This window comes from Micromys minutus (genome assembly GCF_963924665.1).
Source record: "Micromys minutus genome assembly, chromosome: 19".
Lineage (NCBI taxonomy): Eukaryota > Metazoa > Chordata > Mammalia > Rodentia > Muridae > Micromys > Micromys minutus.
In genome coordinates this window covers 45,370,628-45,393,096 of record NC_137954.1, presented here as the reverse complement: position 1 = coordinate 45,393,096, position 22,469 = coordinate 45,370,628, and the positions used below count along the sequence as shown (strand labels likewise).

The window sequence follows — 22,469 nt, the reverse complement described above, 5'->3', positions numbered from 1 at the left end:
CTACCTACACAGACCCTTGGCGCTTTGTCAGCGTTCCTCATATTTCTTTCCTCCAAAGCTCGTGATGCTAAATCGGCCAGCCTTTGCAGTTTTCTCTCTCTTCTTCAGTCCATATTCTTCTGTGCCCTAAGATCTCATTAGTTAATTTTATCCCGACTGGAATGCCTTTTCTCTCAGCCCCTTAATACTGCTCATTCTCAGGAAACCCCATTGGTACTCACCTTCCCCAAGATTCATACCTTGTACATTTCATCTGTGTGTCCTAAAACCTTCCAGCAGCATGCCTGTCATTCATCGTTCATTTCAACACTGACAGGGAATTCACATATCATGAATTTATGGAGTATGAAGGAGAGGAAATAAGGGCTCCAGGAAATTCAGGGGTTTGCCTTCTAAACAATGCACCTATCAATCATCCCCTTTTATTCATCAGGGACAGTAATTTATCATGGGCGATTGACCTCAGAGAGAACCAAAGGTTGCCTGGTGGCTTGGAGCTGTTCCTCACTACTGTCCCTTACAATATGTGACTCTGTGTGACTTACTGTGAAAAAACCATCATGGAAAACTCTATAGTTCTGTGTTTCATTCTCACTAGGGACTGACAGAAACATATGTGCTAGTCTAATTAGCTTTCTTCCTCTCTTCCAAATCTGTTGTCCCTTCAAGTGTGTAAGTCTGTTCGAACAATTCCTTGTATGTAGGGACTTCAGTACCTCACCCTGCTGAGCCTAGTTTTTTCTAGTCTTCAAGGACAATTCAGGAAGCCTTTTCAGTCTACCCTCTCACATTTTGCTACTTTGTATATACAGAGTTTTACCTGGCTAACTAACTTTTTGTGTATGAAACTTAATGTCAACTCAGAGTGTTACTTAAAGGCTACCTCTTGATTGACAGGTGATAATTAAGGCTGGAATAACCTTGACTTTGGGATCTATTTTCATTTCCTACATGAAAGGCACATTTTACATTCGAAGAAGAGTATTTTTTTCCTGTGCTATATTTACCCATATTGGCAAGATTTATGCTTGAATTTATAACTAGAATATATATTGTAATGACTGTTCTTATTCTGTTTTCTTTTATCTACCTACCAGTATTAAGTATAGCACAAAAAAATTGAATGCATGGATGTTGTTAGACCTCGGGGCTGGGGGGATATCTTGCCTCTGTGACATTTCAATGTGACATAGGTCTTGGTTTTGACCTAGTCTTTAGGTTTTTTTGAACATTTGCTAATGTTTTATGGCACTAAGACTAAGAACAACCTGCTTCTAATGCAAGGTAGTTTGACCTAGGATTATTTTTAAAAAATCATGCCTTAGTTTTCAAATCTTAGTATATTTCTATGCATAAATTCTCTTTTGATCCTGGCCTAATTTAAATGCTAATGTCTGTGTTCCTGTGGCCAGTCTCTTGTTCTTTCTTATATACCCTCAGAGCTGATCTGAGTGTGGAGATTCCATTCACTTCAAAGGGAGCTTCATGCTTGGATCTTCTCCACAGGGGTGCTCATACTAAGACAAGAAATGATCCACACAGCTTTCTTCTTTCTGCATTTGGGAAAAAAGCAAAATAAAAACACAGATTTTCCCCAGTGCATTTAACAGTCTGGGTAGTTGAATCTGAATTATATACTAAAGTGTTTTACACACGTTTGCTAGTACATAATCATGGTGTCTTCTTAATGCTGGGTCATTAAAGGTATTTCAGCATGGTAGAATATTCTTGTACACCTATTACTTTTGAACAATACTGCTTTGTGTTATTGCTATATGTGCATGAATTGAGAATAGTCTCATGGTGTGGGACAATAATTGATTTCAGGAGAAATAGACATAATTTACATGTAAACATATTTTAAAAGGAAGACAAAGTATGTTGCTTTAATACTACCATTAAATGTCAAATAAGGCTCCATTTTTAGCAGCTTACAAGCTGTCACTACTCTTTTTGAGCCATGATATTGGATCTTAAAATTATTTTATTTAAATTGGAAGTTAAGACATGCTTAATTTAGAGCTCACCCGTTTGAAGGTGGGAGATAGGGTCAGTAAAATCCCCAGTATTTCTCATTTTCAAAACCTGAAGGAGTTTCCCTTAGGTGTGGATAATCACAAACTGTTTCTTTTCAGTATTGATGTGCCTTAAGAAGGTTTAGATATAATCATCTGAATTTTAATTGGGGTACAACCATAACTCTTAGCTGATTTTGTTTTAACAACCTATAAGCAGTGTTCACATCTTTACTTCAGTGAAGCTCATATTCTTAGAAATGAAATTGATGTGGTGCTTTTGCTTTTATACTTGGGAGAACTTAGGATGATCAGTCAGAGCTGGGCCTGGACAGAGCTCGAAAGGAACAGAGGAAGAATGAGGGTCTCGGTTTGTTCCTTTTACCTTCAGATCCTTTGGATGTCTACAGGCACATGTACGTTACCAAGGAGACCGATTAAATCTACTGACTTATTCTAATGGGTACATTTTGTAACTGAGTCTCTTTCCTAGTGTTTTCAGGGCAGTGGCATGTTTGTAAGCAACACAGCCAGTTCCAGTGACGGTTAAAGCTGAACACAGAGTGTTATTTGGTATTAATGCCAGAATATCAAGCATAATCGTAATAACCATTCATATTTGGACATAAGTCAAAAGAGCCACTGTACCAGACATCAGACGTTTTTACTCTTTTTAGGAAAATTATCCTTGTATCATAATAACGGTATTTTATATTGATTTAGTATTTGCATTTTAATAAAAGGAGGTAACTAAGATATTCTTTTGGACTTTTTTTGGAAGTTTGAAATGGAAAAGAATGCATAATTTTATAATTTTTATAATCTAATATACATTTATCCATTTTATCTATGTATGTTTAGCCTATTATTTGCATGTTGCTTTGCATACTACATCTCAAATTAAACTATTTTTTTCATAGATAAATAGGATAAACTGTCTGCTTCTAGAACACACACACACACACACACACACACACATGCAAAAAATCCAGGAAAGAGTCCAAAAGGCTGGTTTATTCATTCATTGAGTTTTATTTATCAGATATCTATTAGATAGTCACCATATGCCAATTACAATTCTAGCTTAGACAAAGTACCAGTTTAATCGATAAAAAAGGTATTTTTGAAAAGACCATATCTGTCCACATATAGTCTGCAAGAAACTCTGGACTCTCCAGTACTTTCAGAAAATGCATGAACTCAAAGCTACTTTCATAATAATAAATAAGACTGTACTTGTTGATAATCTGAGAAATCCAAAGCTGTCTCAGAGGCCCTGATGAGAGGACAGAAGGAATCTACTTCAGGGTCTTTTCCAGGGGTAGTCTTGGCGAGGTTCAGTCTGGAGCCTTGAAGGAGTTAAGGTGTCAGTACCTGGGAACTTGGTTTTTCCTTCTAGAAGTGACTGGAGTCATCCCTAAGACAACTATGTGCTCAGTCTTCAATGCTCTTGAGATGCCCTGTGCTCCGTTTGTGTAATATTGTGTGATTAGCTTCCTGGTGACTTCATCTCCTTGTATAATAGTTTCTTCTGACTTTGACTCACTTCTCCTTTGGAAATGGTATAAAAGATGCTATACTTTCTTAGTAAGCTTGCTTGATATGAGACATAGTTTGTGCAAATCTCCTGATTCCCAAACTTCCCTGTGTCCTTGTCTTTTGACCACCTGTCCTTTCTCTTGGGACCTGTCATTGAATGATCTGCTGAGCTGGTCTAGATCACGTTCCCTTTCTTCCCCTGCTGCTATCTCAACAATGATAAAAAAGAAATGATGAGTTAAACCTCCTGATGTGATGATGTTAGTCATGTTGGTGGCGGCAAGCTATTTTTAAAGTTACTGTTTTTGAGGCTGGAGAGATGACTCAGCAGTTAAGAGCATTGGTTGTGCTTCCAGAGGACCCGTGTTGAAGTGTTCAGGAGCAGTAGTGCCTGCTTTCAACATTAGTTTAGGAGTTAGAGGTTATGACTAGAAGTCCAAGGTTATCCTTGCTACTTGGTTACTAAGCCGCACACAGGGAGTTCAAGTCCATCCTAGGCTATGAGACCTTCTGATTATATGACCTTCATTGCAATCATACCATTTGGACTTGGGAATTTGACAGATATTATCCAGCAAGTAAAAATTGTAGGTCTGTGTCACTGACATTGTTCTTAGTTGTCTACTGGAATTGTATGACTCCGGTGCTGATGGCACTGGGCATTTTAGAAACAGGACACAGAGAAATCAAACTAGAACTGAGTTGGAAACTTTCATCTTGTTGGCTAATGTTCATAGTGCTAGAAAATGATACATACACAAGCTGCCAGAGGAGAAAAGACGTCAATGGTCTTAGCCAATTACGTCCCCTATGTGCTATAATACTGATCTGGAAAGCAAGATAGGCCACGTGGGCAAGAGACACAGGACCAAGAAGTAACCATCTCCTTTCTGGTTAGATTTGAGTCCTGTTTCATGGGAAGGAAGACATTTCTTGCACTAAAAACTGAGTCAGAAGCCTAAGACTGGAGAAGTCAGAGGTTCTAGGTGGTGGGACCCACTAGTGTTGGTTCCATAAATGGATATGTAATCAAACTGCTTTATACCTATTTAAGGTTTTACCTATAGTCTAGTACTGCTTTTGGTCTTGCTAAGCTTCCTTTGCCTTGGCCGATGGTCAATGCAAAGGCTCATAACCGTTCAGAGTGCTGGGAATAAGTGACTGGTTAGTGCTTTGTTCTGAATGAGATGACTATTTAGACCATCACAGAATCATGAGTGGGAGGAGTCTGAGAACCTGAGGACAGAGATGAGAGCTGTAACACGCTATCTTTTGAATATGGCATGCCATCACAGCGACAAATGCAGAACAACTGGACACACACAGGCAGAACTATGAATGCCGGAGGGGAGCTAGTTGGGAATAAGGGAGTGGGGTGGGGAGAAGAGAGAGAAGTAGGGGTGAATGGAATCTCAATGCTTTGCACAAGAACAAAATTGCCGGAAAAATATGGACCCGAGATTTCCAACAAAATAAAAGGGTCAGCCACAATAATTATAAAGTTCAAAACAAAAATTCAAGTTTTAGAAAATAATTACTTGTCAATGCTTTCAAATGCTAATCATGATATCAAATCCAACGTTTTATGTTGTCCAATGAAAGGCATCTCATTTGACATTTGTGTAACTCAATGTACAGTATTTTTCTTCTAATGACTCATGGTGTTACAAGGTCACCCTTACATAAAACCAGGAGTAGCTCATGTCACTATAAAGAATACAGAACATACATTCATGTCATTTGTGATCACGTAGTCACAGACTGAACAGAGCTTTAAAATGCTCGTAGGCATGGCATCGAGAAAGAACACCCACCATCAACAGAAAACACAGTGAACATATACTATCCTTTTCCCACTAAACATTTTCACACACCCACATTTTCTTCATATACCTTTCCTAAGACAGTACATGTGAAGGGGGTAGAAGAGACATATATCTCCACCCCTCGAAAGCCTGTGTTCTAGAAAACACAGTTGCATGAAACATGGAATTCACAGGAACCTCAGAAAGGTTGGCTGCTGCTTTTTATTTTCGTTTTATTGCCCGTGTTTGTGTTTGTGTACCGCATGAGCTCAGTGCCTGTGGGACAGAAAGGGGATTCAGATTCTCATGAGCTAGACTTACAGAGAAGATGAGCTGCCGTGTGGAGACTGAGGATGGAGCCCTGCTTTGGAAGAACAGCCAGTTCTCTCAACAGCGGAACTGTCTCCATGTTTTTAAAGATGTTATGAGTTAAATATTTAACATTTTCCATCTTGAAGCCTTAAAAATATTTTTACTAATCATTGAGAAATTTATACATTTCTTATCAGATTCACTCTTTCCCAGCTCCTCCAAGATCTACAACCCCCATTCATACCCTTCTAACTCTTGTGTCCTCTTTTTCCCTCCCTCCCTCCCTCCCTCCCTCCTTCCTTCCTTCCCTCCTCCCCTCCTTCCCTCCTTCCCTTTCTCCCTTCCTCCCTCCCTCTCTTTCTTTTACCCACTAGGTCTGGATTTCACTGCACTTGAACTAATCAGCTTACCAAGTTTCATGAGCTTGTGGAATGTGTGGGATGGGAAGTCCAAGGGCACATGGTCCTGGCATAAGCTTAGCATCCTGTGAAGGCCTTTGTGCTGTATCATGACTTGGCAGGTGGTACCAAGTAGTAAGCAGAACACACAACCTGACAAAGCTTACTTTTGTGTTGTTGTTGTTTTGCATAACAGGATTTCTCTAAGGAGTCCTGGTTGTCTTGGAACTCACTCTGTAGACCAGGCTGGCTTTAAATTTATAGAGATGCTTGTTGATAGTTGGAGTCAAAGTCATACTCCCCCTGATTCTTACTTCTTATGACTCAAGTTAGTCCATTCAGGAGGGTAGTTCACCATGGGCCAACCTCCCCAACACCACTAACAGGTCAACTCTCCAACTTGTGGAATTTGGGGAACATTTTCAAAGCATTGCGCGTGTTTATTTTCCGGCTCTGCTCTCCCTGTGACTCATTTCTTTTGCAGAATTCATGACTGACTTGTCTATATTCCACTATTGAATTTTGAAAACTTTTGTTTCAGATACTAGTCCCCTGGTAGGTAGCTAACGTTCATCTGTTTCTCTCTCCCCTGTAGCTAGCTCTCCTTCCCATCTTACAGTCTCAGAGGAAAAGGTTTAATTTTGATGGAATCCAATTCACCGAATTTCCCTTTTATGAATTGTGCCTTTTCATGTGGAATCTAATAATTCCTTGCCCAATATCTCGACTTTTTCTCTGATAGTTTTTTCAAGAAGTTGTAGCTCATATATATCCCTGATTCATTTTGAGCTGAGTTTATATGAGGCCTGGGAAACACAAGATATCTAACTTAGTTCTTTTGCATAGGGATATCTACCCACTCTTTATTTGTTAAAAAAGGTTGTTTTCATCCTTGTGAAACCAAAGTTGAATATGAGTATGAGTGTATTAGGAGACTTTCTCTGATGCAGAAGAATCTTTTTTTTTCCTTCACGGTATGAGTAAGAGGACTGATTCTTCCAATTTTATTCCTTCTGTTAAAATTTGAATTAGGTATTTTAGTTCTTTTATTGTTACATCTATATGTTGGGTAAATGTTGCCTTTTATTTGTATATTTATGGACCAGTCATTCTAAATGCTAAAATTTGCTCAACCTTTGACAGAAACCATAGTCAGTGTTTATGTCATTTCAATAAGTGGCTTGTTCACTGTGTGTGTGTGTGTGTGTGTGTGTGTGTGTGTGTGTGTGTGTGTGTTTGTGTGTGAAACATCTACAAACATGGTAGGAGAACATATTCTGTATGGTTTATACTCTCATGATACTGTTGTTTTATCTCCAGGGTATTTGGTGGTATTGTTTCATGCGTACTTGAAAGGAATTGGTATTGTTATTGCTGGTGGCAAGCTCACACAGCCTGTTAGATCCTATTTGCAGACTGTGCTACGGAATTCATCTGTATTCATCTTTTCATTTCTGGCATAGCTTTCTGCCAACTGTTGAGAAGAAAGTTGAAGTCTTCAATGATCATTTAGTGGATTTGTCTTTCTTTTACAGCCACTCCATTCTCTTCCTCCACACCATGCCCTCCTTTTCTCTTTTTCCTTATTTCCTTTACCCCACTTCATTTTCTTTCTGAACTGCTAGATACTTTCCCTAAACATATGAGCCAATAAATCACCTTTTTATAACAGTTTCTGGTGGACTCCAGCCACTTACAATTAGTTGTGAGTCTTGGCTAATTCTGTACCTGATATTTGGTGTGTGACTTAGCAGATAGGGAGGGTCCACTCCATCACTCTCTGATAGTATAGTGTCTCAAAGCAGCACATTCAAGAAATCTATAGACCATATGCACTTTAAAGGCTTATTTAATTTTTAACTAAATGCAAAATAATCTCCATTGTTTACCAGCCCTTCCTAAGTTCAGAGCTGGCTCTCATCGATTCTGGACTGCCTACCATGCAACTTCACTGACTATAACTGTTATGAGTTGCTTTTATGGAGACAAATCAAAAGACTCAATAGTGGCTATGATAAGAAAGTATGTTCTTGGGGTCGGGAGAGATGGCTCAGCAGTTAAGAGCACTTGCTGCTCTTCTAGAGGTCCCAAGTTCAATTCCCAGAAAGCACATGGTGGCTCACAACCATCTGCAATAGGATCTGATGCCCTCTTCTGGTGCATCTGAAGACAGATTTTAAAAAAACAATAAAGTGTGTTCTGGAATACAAATAAGAATTTCAATTCTGAAAACACTTCTTACAGCAAAGACAATGACAGTGCTGATCTGATAGGCTTTGTGTGAACAGTAAAGAGCTCATATGAGTTATGTGCTCATAACATGGTTTGCTATACAGTATCAACACTAACGGATTCTTTTTGACCTAATAAAAATAATGTTCTTGAGCCAAGTGAAGGACATGCAAAATTGTATATATTATAGGTTTTATTATACTTTGAATACAGAAAAATGATATAAATGGTGGCTTATTTTGTATATGTATTAGAAATATGAATGAGAACATAGAAGACATCATTATTGACTATATCAACACTGTGGGACAAATAAATAAAAGTCTGCATGTCCATAGTGAAATATTGTACTGTGATCCAAGTGAATAATATACGGCAATATAATGTGGATATATCACGGCAATATGTTACGTGCAAACTGTTGCTAACTTTGCACTATATATCTCTTTCTCTGATTGTAAAACAATAAAATACTATGTACCTTTTAAGAATGTATAAGCTTTTAAAAAAAGAATACATAAAGTTGCACATATAATAAACTGCATTTTAGAACAATAATAAACACAGGAATTAGGATAATATTTCCCTGGAGTAGGAAGTACTTGGGGAGACATGATGTCCACTGTAAATTATCAATTCTTTAAGTTTTATTTTGAGTAATGGGTTTTTTTTCTATTTTCTTGGATATTTTCTTTATTTAAATTTTAAGTGTTATCCCCTTTCCCAGTTTCCCCTCCATAAACCCCCTATCCCATCCTTCTCCCCCTCTTTCTATGAGGGTGCTCCCCCTACTCCCTCCCACATCCCCACCCTGGCACTCCTCTACACTGGGGCATGAAGCCTTCACAAGACCAAAGGCCTCTCCTCCTATTGATGCCCAACAAGGCCATCCTCTGCTCCATATGTGGCTGGAGCACTGGGTCCATCCATGTGTACTCTTTGGTTGGTGGTTTAGTCCCTGGGAGTCTGGTTGTTTGATATTGTTGTTCTTCCTATAGGGTTGTAAACTCCTTCAGCTCCTTCAGTCCTTTCTCTAACTCCTCGATTGGGAACCTCATTCTCAGTCCAATGGTTGGCTGTGAACATCTATCTGTTTCTGTATTTGTCATGCTCTGGCAGAGCCTCTCAGGAGACAGCTCTATCAGGATCTCGTCAGCATGCACTTCTTGGCATCGCAACAATGCCTGGGTTTGGTGAGTGTATGTGGGATGGATCCCCAGGTGGGGCAGTCTCTAGATAGCCTTTCCTTTGGTCTCTGATGGGTTTATTATTATTTATAACTCAAAAACATTATAAAAGTCTAAAATCACTAATTAAATACAAGCAGATAATGAATGGACCAATGATTAGAATGCGTTCCAGGTTACAGATTAGGATATATGTAGATTGGTGCATTGCAGTGTCAGAGATGAAGAGGAAGTGAGTGTGTGCCGCACATAGTTCATGTACATAGCACATGCATGCTAGCAAATGCTGTTTCTGTAGCAGAAGCAAAAAGTTCCCTGTCAGTGTTAAAATACCGAATTACATTTTCATCATAAATTTCAATATTATTTTAATGGTTGTCCAAGTACTTTTGTAATTGAGTTTCTATATAAGGTTAGTGTGTATTTACATATAAATCATTTTAATACTCCTGAAAGGGTCTATGAAATTACGTTCTAATGCAAAGGGCTTTGTTCTTTATGCACAGTTAGGGTATTTCAAGGATGTCTCAATCATCCTTTATCTAAGTTCCTTTATTCTAAGATTTTTATGTGATGTTCGGATGATTTAAGGTTATGTCTCACAAAATGTAAAATTCTGAGTATCAGAAAAGTTAAACCATATAACGCCATTTATTTCATTGTATCATGCTCAATCACAAGGGAACGGTAGCTACTTCTAGAGTCTTTGTGACATGTAACACAAGAGATTAACTACAGAAGCAGACAGGAGAAACCAGAATTTAAATTTAATTCTGATAGCAAGCCAAGCGTTAAAGAGATGAGCCAACGTGTGAAATAATGACACTTATAATTTCCTTCCACCGTGGAAGGTGCAGAATTGTCTCATAAATACATTAATTAGTGTGACCATGCAATGAGTTTATGACTGAGAGTTTCCAATGAAGTCATGAGAAAATGTCTTGGTTTACTTTCCACTGCAGAGCTCTGACACAGGAACTTTAATTCTTTATCTTTTTACAGTTTACTTCTTCAGGCCAGAGGTGCAGCCTACAGAGAGGTGTTAGGTAAGAGGAGCACAGCTCTCCTCCTAAAGAGATTAATTCCTGCCTCTCTCCACAGAACAGACAACCATCACATTTAATTCCCTCTTCTTCCTACCTACCTTCCTTCCTTCTTCCTTCCTTCTTCCTTCCTTCCTTTCTTCCTTTTTTCCTCAGCTAACCAAGTGACTTCCATCATGTCTGAAGCAACACAGGCCTTGTTTGCAGTCACCTGAGCTTGGGTTTCTCAGCTTCAGTTAAACGGGAGCTGAAGAAACTGTTTCTGTATAAACTGTCTAGTCTCTGATATTCTGCTATAGCAACAGATGGTGAAAGCAAACCCCAATAGATTCCTTTTCACATCAATAAAAGCTCATTGGGATCCTGAGTAATTTATTAGAATATAAAGGGATTCACAGAACAGAAGCTTTGTGAACTGCTGTTTTCATTTAACCTGCCTTAGTTCTGCATTCCAACTCGAACTACACTGAAATTCATAAGACATGAAATTCAGTCATGTCTCACACTATATTGAGCGGCTGGGAATTTATACATAACTGAGAGGAAATGTGAAGCATAGAAGGTTGTCAAGGTGACGGGCTTATGAGACAACTCAGGCAGACTCTTGATTAAATAGTGGGTGAACTGAGCTCTGTATTAGGTAGGTTGATGGTCAAATTCTAAAGTAATAAGCTCAAAATTTTCATCAAACTGGCATAAATGACAGCTTCAGGGGGTGCATGGAAAGAGGGCATGGTCATGATAGCGTAAGAAAGGACAAGCAGATGTGGCCATGAATGTGTGCCCTTCCCTAGTTCAATCCCCACCCCCAAGCTTTTCCTGCCCTGAGGGAGGTGATGTGGGTTCCTTGACAGGAGGTCTGGAACACTGGGAGGAGGATGGCAGTGTTGCTTAAAGTCTGCAGAAAGAAACACCCATAGTGAAGAATGTTCAGACCCCTGGCAGATACATACAATTCACAGCCCATAAGCTCTCAGAAAAACAACTGTGTTCAATAGATAATCTCCATTTCAATGTTTGATGAAAATGCAAGGTCTTGGTCTTTCTTATGATTGCAGTGCTTTAAGTGTTTATAAAACTTTCTAGGCCTTTGCTTAAATCCCATGGGGATATAAATCTGGGTAATAAAGTCAACAAGAAATGCATTTTTAAAAGGAAATTGCGCTGTGTGAAGGTTGGATTAATACAAACTGAAATATATGTACACTCTAATATCTAATATTAGCTTAAAGCTTATTATTTCATGAAACTACTAAGAAACATCTTTATCCTCTGCCCTGATTTTGGGTCTCCAACTTTTTCTCTCTCTTTTTTTTAATTGCTTTTATTGCCTCAGCAGGCACTTTGCGCTCTCTCTCTCTCTCTCTCTCTCTCTCTCTCTCTCTCTCTCTCTCTCTCTGTGTGTGTGTGTGTGGGGGGGGGAGGGGTGTTGGAGTTTGTAGATCCTCATATCGAGATTTTTATGTAGTTAACAAATTCTATCTCAAACCATTTTCTAGAAATGCTGCTCTTTTAGGTACTTGTCTGGTGAACTTCCCTGAATTCTGTCTGGTTTTATGTAGTTGAATTATAAAGACATTTGTATTAGGCATAAAATACTATGCACACAACTGAATATATAATATGTCCCTGTGTGTGTGCAAAGCTTGTCACTCCTCTCTGCCCTGCTTTCATGCTGGTATTCTGTTTGGTTTGGAATCTTAGATGTGCACTAAATGTGGCTGTGTTTTTATCTTCTATTTTTGAGGTACACAAATACAGAAATTATTGTATTCTAACACAAGGTCCTGCTGGTAACAAGAAAGCATGACAATCTTTAAAGATAGGTTTTAAGGAGGAGACTTATCCCATAAATCCCTGCAGGCATAAGAACTCTTCAGGAGTCCCTCATTCTTGCATCCCACCCTTCTCTTAGCCCACTCCTGAGTCTTCATAGCTCATCCCCAATTTCATTGTGTCTAGTAGAAAGAGAATCCTGTGGAGAGCCAAGCTCTCATCCAACTGAGCACAGTTTTCAAATTGTTGTGCTGAGCTGCTAATAATAAAGAGGAACGGATTGATTTTGAAAAGTCAATTCAGTATGAACTACTTGGCTATGAAAGAAGTGCTTAGAAGTTCTGTGTTTTGTCACAGTTTCATATTCATATTAACCAGGAGGCACCAAGAGCATTCAGTGGCCTTTTCTCCATATCTACCAGAAGCAGACATATCTTCCCGCTTGAAGAATGTGTAATACAAGAGTTTTTTTCTCCATTCCAGTTTTGGTTTTAAATGCACCCAAAGGAAGAAAAAAAGATTACATGCATGCAATTTGGGAAAGGAGATATTTTTAAACATTTGATGCTGAAATATCATAGTCTACACAATAAAATGCTTTACTTTCCTCTTTTGTACATATTTATAGTTTCAGAAGCTAAAATGAACTGGATGAAGTTGATAGCTGGTATCTAGATTTTATCTTCTCCTTTGATCACTTGAGAACAGGAAGGTTTCTACTTCGAGAAAGTGTACAACTGATTTTAAGATCTTTATGTTCAAGTGTGGGACTTACGCCATTAAGGATACTCTGGTTCTCGGTCGAGACAAGTTGAAGCCCTGGGGATGATAAGTGAGTTGGCAAGAATCTTCCTAGTCTCCCAAAATCAGCACCATACTGCACCTTGGGGCGTTGTCCACGCCCCAAGTCCCTCCTCCGCAGGAGGATGTGGCCCCAGCCGGATCAGCCACGCCCCAAGTCCTTCCCCTGCAGGTAGACGTGACTGCAGGTCACATGAGCTCCAGGCAGAAGCAGGACCGACCGCCCCCAAATATGAAGACAAGGTCTTCCCAAGCCCTCAGGCCAAACGAATTGGAAGTACCAGTTGTCAGACTCCCGAACCATTTCAAAAACCGTATATATGGGGGTTTTGCTCAAGAGTAAACACGTGTAAGAACCATTCCACCACCTGAGAGCCTTTGTTTTAAGCGCTGATAATACCGCAGGTTGGGAAGAGATTTTCTCTCCCAAAGCTTCTTGAACCCCATGCCAAAGCCTCTCTCTGGCTCGGTTCATCCTGGCTCAGCACACCGTGGCAAAATGTGGGTAAGCTGGACCCAGTAGCGGAAGCAGAGAAACTGGATTTTCCCTTCTATGTTCGCCCTAGCTCTCGAGCATAGCCATCCAGACCCAGTAGCAGAGGCAGTAGAGGTTGCTCTGATCTCTAGCCAGAGAGCTGTTTGAGACTTCTGGCTCAAGGTCCCACATTCAAGGACCTTTATATATATATATATATATATATATATATATATATATATATATATATATATATATATATAATATCTATCTATCTATCTCTATATATATAATTTGTAGCTAAGCCTATTTTTTCCACATTTTGTTCATTAAACTTACTATTTCTTATTAAGAAAATTTGAACCTATTTAGTATATTGGTCATCTTTTGTTTCTTATTGAGAAAATTTGAAGCAATACAGTCAGTATGGTAAGGTGTCTTAATGCCACAAATACTCAAGGAAATGATACATTTTGAGTGAATCTGTTTAACTTCATGTAAAACATTTTCTGTGAGATGATTATGTATTGTCACCACCATTTCTCAATTAGATATTTGTTTAGTTTAGTTGTGAGTGTGAGATCACTTGCATGTATAATAAAGATGTGAATAGATATGTATGATCTTTAAGTTTTTATTAATTAATTTTCAAAGAATAATTAACGGAGAGCCAAAATTCATTGGTAGATATTCAAAATGAACAAAATTTCTTCATGTAAATTACACTGTTGGGAGTTGTGCCAGTTGGCTTTATCAACTTAACACACATTTAGATGTCTGGTAAAGAGAATATCTGGGTAAAGAGATTCTTAATTGGGAAAACTTCTAATCCATAAGATTGGTCTGTGGGCCAGTTGTAAGGTATTGTCTTCATCAACCACACTGGAGTAGTACAGTGCTAACCCTGGTAAGCAGTAGTGAGTTGTGTAAGAAAAGAGGCAGAAAAGGTCAGAGGGTGTAAGTAGCAGTCCTCTGTGGCCTTTATGTCATTTCCTGCCTCCTGCCTCCATGTTCCTACCTTGAGTTCCTGCCCCGACTTCCCTCAGTATGGAATGTAAGATGAGAGTTATAAGATGAGATAAACCATTTCTTCCTCAAGTTGCTTTAGGTCATGATATTTTATCACAGCAACAGAAACCCTGACTAAGACATAAATTGATACCAGATGTGGGATATTGCTGTAACAGGCCTGACCATGTTCGAGGAACTGTGAAAGTGCTTTAGAATTTGGGTTACAAAAACCAGTGTCCAAATGTTAGTGGGCTTGTGAGAACTTGAAAAAGTGTTGAGATCAATCAGAAGATAGAGCCCTGTTGTGATAGTTTGAATGGCAATGGCCTTGTAGTTTGATGTTTGAATACTTGGTACCTAGTTCATAGAACTATTTGGGAAGGATTGGAAGGTGTGATTTTGTTTGAGAAGGTGTGGCTACAAAGTTTCAAAAGACTCAGGCAATTTCTAGTGTTCCCTCTATGCATTTTGGTTGTAGATCAGAGTGTGAGCTCTATATATAGTTTTGCTTAGGCATAATGAACTCAAATCCTCTGGAACTGTAAGCCAAATTGATCACTCTTATAAGTGCCTTTGCCATAGTATTGTATCATAGCAATAGAAAAATGACTAAGACACCTAGCTTATTAAGTTGTAGTGACATTCAGATTCTGTCAATGTTGAGTAATAGCTTGAATTAATAATCTGTGGTTCTGGTCAGTTGTGGCTGAAGAATCAGCTGTGACTAAGAAAAGACCAGTATCACTGAGACAGAAGGTTTTTGGAAGTGGTTTCCTGGGATCAGCACATAGAAGATGTGGTCCATAGAGGTCCAAGATTGAAATTTTTTCTGGTGACTGAATTTGGTAATGTGTAAGACTTTTAGCAAGTGTTACCAATTTTGAAGGCACGGAGAGAGTCACAGAGACTGCTTGAGGCCAGGAGAAGCCATTAGTGAAAGGGCAACCTTCACTGCAGCAGAAACCCCAGCATTTTAGAGATGCCAGCACCACTGCATGATGCCCAAAGACAGAGTAGATATGGAGTGGATCTGACCTGAGCCTATGAGACAAGCTGCATGTGCTGTGGTAAGAAGCTGGAAGATGGCCCCAAATTCTTCAAGTCTGGTGATGCTGCCATTGTTGATATGGTCCCTGGCAAGCCCATGTGTGTTGAGAGCTTCTCTGACTATCCTCCACTCTTCCAGCTTCTTACCAGAGCTGGAGAGGAGCCACAAAAACCCTCTGAGCCCAGATCATGAGTCCCAGAATTCTGACCCTGAGTTGTTCTGTTGGACTTTATACTGTTGCTTTTCTTTGATTGTGACTATGCCCTGTATCTTCCCTCTTGAAGTAAGAATGTATTTACCTTCTTTTGTAATTTTTACCAGAGCCCACAGTTGAGGCACTCTGGATGTCTTAAAGAGGCTTTGAACTTTGAAATTTGCCAAATGCTAAGACTTGGGTGTTTTAAAGGGACTGAGCTTTGAAAGTATTTGAAATGTAAAGACCATCGGGCTTTTAAATCCCAGAATGTGTTTTTTATTTTGGGATACTGCTATTAATATAAGAGCTCCAAGATGAAGGAGAAAGGAAAGGTTATGGTTTGATAGCTATGCATTTGTATGTCAAGCTGACCAGGGGTTAGATGTGCGTGTTGGTTTTTATCAACTTGACACAAACTTGTAAAGAGGGAATCGTAATCAAGAAAACACCTTCATAAGAACAGCCTGTTAGCAAACCTGTGGAGTATCATCTTGATTAGTGATTGATGTGCCGTGGTCCTGAGTTGTATAAAAAGGCAGGCTGAGCAAGCTGTGGGGAACAGCTTGTCGGTGGTGGCCGACTTTCCTGATGCTCACCCAGTTTCTCACGTTGTGCTGAAACCCTCCACTCCAACCATAAAATTACTTCCTGACTGTAGTCTTGCTACTGTTATATCAATATGTGAAATTCAAAGACTTAGAGGGTCGCAGTTCATAAGTTGAGAACTACTTAGCATAGTGTCTATGGCCTCAATTCCTGCGTCCAGTTTCCTGCCCTGACTTTCTTTAGCAAAGGAGTGTAACCTGAGATAAAAGAAACACTTTCCTTTCCCACGTCAGTTTGGTCATGGTGTTTATCTCACAGAAACATGAAGATAAGAGGCTTGAGTCTATAACAGCCTTTTCTTTTTTCTTTTCTTTTCTTTTTTTTTTTATTGAAGGTTTTACGATGCATTGTTATCATTAACCAGTCTTTTACTATTAAACTTAAATGGCCAATTGAGACCAACAGTCCTGAGACCGTTCTTCCACCACTGGTTAAGACTGGGGTGGCAGGTGTTAGGGGTAATATTCATTTAGCCTTCTGAGCTTTCTGGGCAGACTTGGTGATTTTACCAGCTCCAGCAGCCTTTTTCTCCACAGCTTTGATGGCACCCACAGCAACTGTCTGCCTCATGTCATGCACAGCAAAACGACCAAGTGGAGGATAGTCAGAGAAGCTATCGACACACAAGGGTTTTCCAGGGACCATATCAACTATGGCAGCATCACCAGACTTGAAGAATTTGGGGCCATCTTCCAGCTTCTTACCAGAACGACGATTAACCTTTATTTACGCTCAGCAAATTGGCTGCTATGTGGGCTGTGTGACAATCCAGGACAGGAGCATAGTCAGCACTAATTTGGTCTGGATGGTTCAGGACAATCACCTGAACAGTGAAGCCAGCTGCTTCCATTGGTGGGTCATTTTTGCTGTCACCAGCAACATTGTCACGCCTAACATCTTTGATGGACATATTCTTTACATTGAAGCCCACATTGTCCCCAGGAAGAGCTTCACTCAGAGCTTCATGGTGCATTTCAACAGACTTGATTTCAGTTGTTACATTGACTGGAGCAGAGGTAACCACCATGCCAGGTTTGAGAACACCAGTTTCCACTCAGCCCATGGGGACAGTCCCAATACCTCCGATTTTGTAGACATCCTGGAGGGGCAGTTGCAGAGGTTTGTCAGTTGGACGAGTTGGTGGAAGGATGCAGTCCAAAGCTTCCAGCAGTGTGGTGCTGCTGGCACTGCCATCTTTGCGGGTGACTTTCCATCCCTTGAACCATGGCATATTAGCACTTGGCTGAAGCATGTTGTCACCATTCCAACCAGAAATTGGTACAAATGCTACTGTGTCAGGGTTGTAGCCAGTTTTCTTAATGTAGGTGCTGACTTCCTTAACGATTTTCTCGTATCTCTTAAAAATATGGAATGCTTCACAGATTTTCGTGTCATCCTTGCGCAGGGGCCATGCTAATCTTCTCTGTATGGTTCCAATTTTAGTATGTTTGCTGCTGAAGCGAGCACCTGTAACAGCTTTTCAAGAGAACCTTTTGTTTTCTATCCCAAATTTCTCCTCCTTCTCTTCCTCCCCCTCCCTCTCCTCTTCCTTCCCCATCCCTCTCTCTCCTCTTCCTCCCCCATCCCTCTTTCTCCTCTTCCTCCTCCTCCTCCTCCTCCTCCTCCTCCTCCTCTTCTTCTTCTTCTTCTTCTTCTTCTTCTTCTTCTTCTTCTTCTTCTCTCTCTCTCTCTCTCTCTCTCTCTCTCTCTCTCTGTATATCACTGGGGACATGTGTGTGCATATCTGTGTGTGTGCACGTTTGAATGTGTGTGTATGTGGTGGCCTATGAAGATGTCATTGCTCCCCAAAAGCCATCTTCTTTGATTTTTGAAACAGGGCTTCTCATTGGTCTGTATGACAATTGGCCTAGCTTGCCAAACAATCTAGGCTGTCTGAGCAGTGAGCCACTGGAATCCTCCTGTGTCTACCTCTCAAGTGCTGGAATTAAGATTTCACACCACCAGAGTCACGTTTTTGTGGTTCTGGTTGTTATTTTGCTCTGTTTTAATGTGAGTCCTAGGGACTGAACTCAGATCGCTTGGTAAAACAAGCATTTCAGAGATTGCACTCTGTCTCTCTGGCCCTTAATTCCCCCTTCAAATGTCCAATTTTCTTTCTCAGTATGACTGGATGGGTTAGACACCTCTGTTTAAAACCTGGCCTCCTCCTTACTGTCCCTGAAAATTTGGGTGACTTCTGTACTCCTCTTTTATATACTCAGTTGGAAAATGGAACTAACAATAAGAACTAATTATGGTTTGGGCAAGAGTGAATGAGACAATACACTTAGAGAGCCCAGCCAATGATTGTGTACAAAGGTATCTAGTAATTATATATTCTAATATTAGGTTATAGGAAATATTCGTATCATTATGAAAGTGAGACCTTACCCCTTCCATGTCAGAGCAGTCATTAAATATACAAGTAGAACATACACCAAGTGTCTTCCACATGAGAAGAGCAAATGACTTCAATTAGAGACTAGAGAGCTACTCTGAGTATGCTGTGCAGGAAATGAAGCTGGATGCTATGCAAGAAAATGTTCTTTGAAAGAAGGACCAGAGGAAATGTATACCAGGAGGAAGAAGATACAAGCGCGTGAGGAAGGTCTTGGTACAGCTTGTGCCTAAAACACAGTGCTTAGAGTAATAGCTTAAATGTTTATGGACTCAAGGAATCTCAGAAGTTAGCCTACCAGGAGGCAAGAGAGTTTCTCACAGATGGCGTTGTCTCAGTGCATGCTGCTGAATGCTGGTGCTAGCTAAGCAGAATTCAGGAACTCAGTAAGTTGAGGACCCGAATCCTCTAACTAGGGGTGAGTTGGCTATTAAATAAGTCTCTTCAATCACATACCTTTCCTGAAATATTTTTATCTTCTGTTATCCTGTAGTCTTCAGGACTGCAGAACTTAAATATCTCAGCTTTGTTTCTGGTATGGAATTAGTGCTGTGGGTAAATCAGTGCCTCATCCATGCAACAGAAGAATTAATTTTGGAATGGGACGGCATTCCTGCCTTCCGCTTACGCAGTGACGAAACTGAATGAGAGTCTAAAAATGCTGGAAGGATAGAGTAAGAATAATGCTCTCAAGCCAGAATAGAAATTGGCTTGAGGGCTCTGGTCTTTTTGATTTAGGTGTAAAGCAAAATAATTTCCTGAGAGTAAGTCTGACAGGTGTGAGGTGGGTGCCTGGAGACCCATCTCCAAGCAGCTGCTGGACGATAGGGAATCAATTAGAGTTAAATAAAAGAATTGCTGAACAGCATTTGGTCCCCAACCGAAGAATCCAATAAAATGCAATTAAAGGAAGACAAAGAGAGAGGGCAGGGGATAGAGAAAGGGAGGGAGGCAGGAACAGAAAGAAGAGAGAGACCAGTGAAAGTGAAGACGCAGGAAGTCTCCTTTGGAAGAGCTCAGTTTAAATCTTAAAAGCAACTGCTGTCCTCTGGGATCACCGACGACATTGAAGAGGGAGGTATCATGGTGTGGTTTCCAGTTTCAAACAGGGAGAAGGGGCTTATGCCAGCCATGCATTTAAGTCATTTTTTCAAACATAGAATAATCTAAAATAAACCGACAAAGTCTATTGAACAAGCAATTAAGTTACTTAATGGTCTGTGCCCCTGTTTAATTGGCTCGTTTCTGAAGATACTCTAACTGTAGGTTATAAGCAATTTTAAAGGGATAATAGATATAATGAAATCAGTAGCAGGGATATGAAAAAATTAAATACAATTAACCAACTGAGCTATAAGGTGATAATTAAAATTAGTCATTCATTTAAAGGTGGGATAACTTTTATGCCTTATTGTTCCTGTCTGCTATGTTTTCCTTTTCCTAATCTCAGAAGCCACACTGTGGGTTGTAAGTGTCCTGAAAATAGACGTGAAAATAATCAAAGGAAATAGTTTACTTCACATTTCTATTTTTATTACTGCTAGGCGGCAGGAAGGACAGTGTGTGTATGTGTGTGTGTGTGTGTGTGTGTGTGTGTGTGTGTGTGTGTGTGTCTTGCACAGACCACATCGAAGAGTTTGGAAGCAAGTCTGGGTTCACACTGGGGACTTTCATAGATGACTCGTGACCTGGAACTTGGCCATTACTTGTTCACTCGGCATAGCCAGTGATGGCGGCAGAGTTTGAAGAGCAGCACATTAGAGTTACACCATCAGAATAGTGAACAGCCGGATGAGCTACGCTCACACTCCAGTTCTCACCTACGGCAAAATGTCTTGGGGCTGAGAGCAGGTAGGAGATGGAGTGCTGGAGAGGGTGGATGAGCATCATGTCTCTGTGACACATTCCTCTCGGTGACTGGGAAACGCTGAGACTGTCCTATAACTCTTTTCCCCGTGTAATATTCTTTTTCCTGTCTTAGATTCTTTATTGAAAGAGAATGATTATCATAAAAAAATAGTTTTACAAAGGCTTTCTATTTTATGTAGAAAAATCCACTATAAGGAATAAATAGGGCTAATTCAAAATGTATCATTTAAGGAGAGGTATGCAGTTACTACGTGACTAATGGGTCATCATGGTCAGTTTGACGGACTTTAGAGTCACTTGGAAAGATGAGGGGTTGTTTAGATTAGATTCGGATCTGGGCATACCTGTGTGGGATTTTACCAAGTTATGTCAACTGAGGAGAGAAGCCGTTCCCTGACTGTGGATTTCACGGCTTGGGTCCCCACTTCTTCCTGAATGCAAAGGAGAGACAGACTGGACGGTTAGGAGACAGGCTCAGCACAGACGGCCATTGCTTTCTTCTGAGTACCAATGGGAAGTCGTGTGTTCCTTCAATCTTCTGCCCCAGGCAAGGACTGAAACCTGAGACTGAACCCAAATAAATGTTTTCTCTCTCAAATGTTTTGTTAGGGTGTTTCCTCACAGCAATAGGAAAACAAACTAACATAATAAAAACATTTATTTTTGAAGTCATTTGAGTGACAGTTTATATCTTTCCATATGGATGGTATCTTCTCTATTTTAAGGTATATCAGATATGCATTTTTTCTTCTCTAACATTTTATCATAAAATAAAATAAATTAAAAAAATATAGAAAAGCTAAAAGAAAAAGCACATGGTAGATACTTACACACTCTTTAATGGAAATTCTATGATTTTTATCTATGTTATTTTCTGTTTTATTATACATAAATGATATAAATGCAAGTATTTTTAACTATTGAAAAGGTTATTCTTTTTTTTTTTCTTAATAGAAGACAGCATCATTTCCTATGTGTCACAAGCCTATTCATCTTACAGCTATGGAGTTCAACAATCCACAACAGCCTTCCCCAGTAAATTACTGTTGCCAGTCCTATGTGCCTGCTGCAGGATTTTGAAGAGCTTCTGTGAGCCTTTTCTAGTTCCCAACAGACAACATCATTCCTCGGGCCTCGGCCCCTGCCCGCATCCTCCAAGCACATCACTCCACCCTTTGCTTCTCACTGAATCTCTGTTTCTGATCTTTTCCCTCTGTTAAAGTCCATTGGGATTACACTCAGCTACATGTAATGGATAATAATCATGTGCCCATCGTACCTTTAATTCACTGAGACCTTCACATTTTCTTTGCTATACCATAGTCTCCCATGCTGATTAGGAGAACACCGACATTTTGAGAAGCCGTTATTCAGCTTACCACAGAATATTATGTTCATTATTGTAGACCTGGCTATTAGTATATCTTAGTATCAGGGGAAAAAAAACACACACTGAGCTTAATTTTTTTAAACCCCGTTTGACTCAGTCTGAAAAACCAGTAGTACTCTCTGCTGAACAGCTCTCGCCATGGGAAGGAACAAACCATTAGTAAGCAATCGAATTGATGACCACCAAGGGCTATTCTTATTTTATGTATCAATATAGTTTTAAAGAGCATTGTTAATAAACTGATTTTTTTTTCTACCTAATGTAAGAGACACTGCCATTCTATGCATGTTAAGATAAAATAAAAGTGTTTTTTTTTTTCTTTTTTTAGACAGGGCCTTCCTGTGCAATATATAACCCTGGCTGGTCTA

The 22,469-nt window shown here is 39.8% G+C and overlaps 1 pseudogene across 1 annotated transcript; it reads right to left on the bottom strand.

The window, feature by feature from the left end:
* Positions 1-16,909: 16,909 nt before the first annotated feature.
* On the bottom strand, positions 16,910-21,875 carry LOC308433273 (elongation factor 1-alpha 1-like; annotated as a pseudogene). The gene is made up of 3 exons: positions 21,756-21,875; positions 20,667-20,826; positions 16,910-17,911 (listed from the first exon to the last, which is right to left on the bottom strand). The product of its transcript is annotated as an elongation factor 1-alpha 1-like (transcript).
* Positions 21,876-22,469: the final 594 nt, after the last annotated feature.